The 1,912-nt window shown below is 42.7% G+C and overlaps 1 protein-coding gene across 1 annotated transcript in view; it reads left to right on the top strand.

The window, feature by feature from the left end:
• The window catches only part of SYNE1 (spectrin repeat containing, nuclear envelope 1), a 534,160-nt gene that overhangs the window by 345,833 nt on the left and 186,415 nt on the right, over positions 1-1,912 (top strand). The gene's annotated exons all lie outside the window — the stretch shown is intronic.

Raw genomic sequence — 1,912 nt, 5'->3', positions numbered from 1 at the left:
CCCGGCCCCTCCCCTTTATTACATAAGAGAAGACATCTCAGACTTCAGGGGCAAAGAAGCAGTTGAAGGATAAGGCATTCTAAGTTATTTTGCCATCGTCCTTGACTTGAATCATTTCTTAAAAAGTTATATAAACTAGACAAAACTTCAGCTTTACTTGGGAAAGAGAGATGATTACATTAACCTAACTCAAAAAGATTATGTTAAAAATGCAGCAATTTAAAGTGCATGCTAAGAAATAGTCATACATTAAAATCTGGTTAATACTTCAGCTGTCTTATGAGGTGTGCTGTTAACGCACAATCATATTTCTATGTTATGACTAGGCTCTAAAGCTACTGAGGCATAGATTCTCCTACATATTCAGTCACCACACTATGAGAAATGCTGCCTGCTCCCCACCAGAACCCAAGAGCATATGACAACCCTGCAAAAGGCAGGGGGAAGGAAAGATATTTTTAGATGTTAATTAAGAGCTATAAAAGCATGGCATCGTGTGTTTATCAAGAATAGGGAAATTTATCAGCTTTAAGAGTAAAACTCTATACTTTGTCTTTTCTCTGCCTTACATCTTTCTAGTTTTGGAACCAGGAGAACCTTGGAATACATTGCTTGTTCAAATGTGGAGTCAGATAAAATTGCATTCTTTTGCAACATAGGACCTTTCAGTATAACACACAAATGAGAACATTTCATCTAGAGACATATTGAGAAATAGTGGTTTCAGGTTTTTGACACTCTTGTAACTTCTGAAGAGAGATCAAAGTACATAGCACCCATGTTTAGGCCTTATTTAGGTAAAACTACCTTCTGTAGGTCTTTGCGCTATCCTGAAGTCACCCATCATCAGCCAGGTTTGCAGAGGACGCTGTAAAGGCATGAAATGAAGATTAACCCTTGCTTGCCTAGACCGAACCCATCATCAGGACAGTTTATTACAATGCTGTTTTCCTCTGAGCTCCCCCCACCGAGGCCCTGTTTTCTCACTAGACCACTAACCTCCCAAGCCCCTCTCTTTTCTAGAGGGGCCTCGGCATCTCACAGTGCTTTTAACTGGTGCTCCAGTTTCCTAATTGCCAGCAGCCACCTCCTTCTCATCGGAAGGGGTTGCCCCAGCACGCTCCCTGGGGCTCCTTGCTCTTCGGTCCTGCAGTTCTGTCCGTCCTGCTGTTCCCACACCATTGCTTTGCTGGACTGAGAGCTCCCTTCGAGTTGATTACGGACTCCTCAGCCCACTTTGATGGGCTGTCCTGTACGAGGCCACTTCCTTTAAGCATTCGATTATCCACAGGCTGGATTAGAGTGAAGCTGAGGGCCACTTGCTCGGATTATCAGGATCCAGTGTTCCAGGAGAAGGTTTCAATGGCTGACCCTTTTCCTCTAGCTTCGGGTCATCTCCACCTTTGTTCAAGGCCCCTCATTCTTGTGGCCCGGGTGACTGACCACAGCTCCCAAAGACCCTCCACTGCCTCTGCAGGATTTAGGAACTGCATGAAAACAGGGTCCCGGCGGCCTGCCCTGATAGTCAGACTTCCTGACTGAAAATGGAAGTTATCCCCCCATCAGCACCACCACCCTGCATCTCGGTCATTAGTGTGAAACACACATAAACTGAATGTAGAGCAAAATTATTATTTTGTTCAAAGGACTTAATGGAGAAAACTCAAAATTGCACATTAATTCTAAGAATTAGAAATTAGAAGTGAATCTGTGACTTTACTTAGGCTTACGGCCAAGCACATGACTTTCTGTCCCTTTCTAAGTTGGAGCGATAGTGTTGGCCATCATAGTAGAGAGTAAATACAACTAATTCAATGATGATTACCTGTCACTGGGGCTTGACAGTTATATTAATGTTATAATAGGAGAAAAAGAGAAAATATAAATAATGCATAATTCAGTATAATTTTAC

This window comes from Propithecus coquereli, unplaced genomic scaffold, assembly GCF_000956105.1.
Source record: "Propithecus coquereli isolate 6110/MARCELLA unplaced genomic scaffold, Pcoq_1.0 Scaffold25, whole genome shotgun sequence".
Classification (NCBI taxonomy): domain Eukaryota; kingdom Metazoa; phylum Chordata; class Mammalia; order Primates; family Indriidae; genus Propithecus; species Propithecus coquereli.
This window is presented reverse-complemented; position numbering and strand designations above follow the sequence as displayed.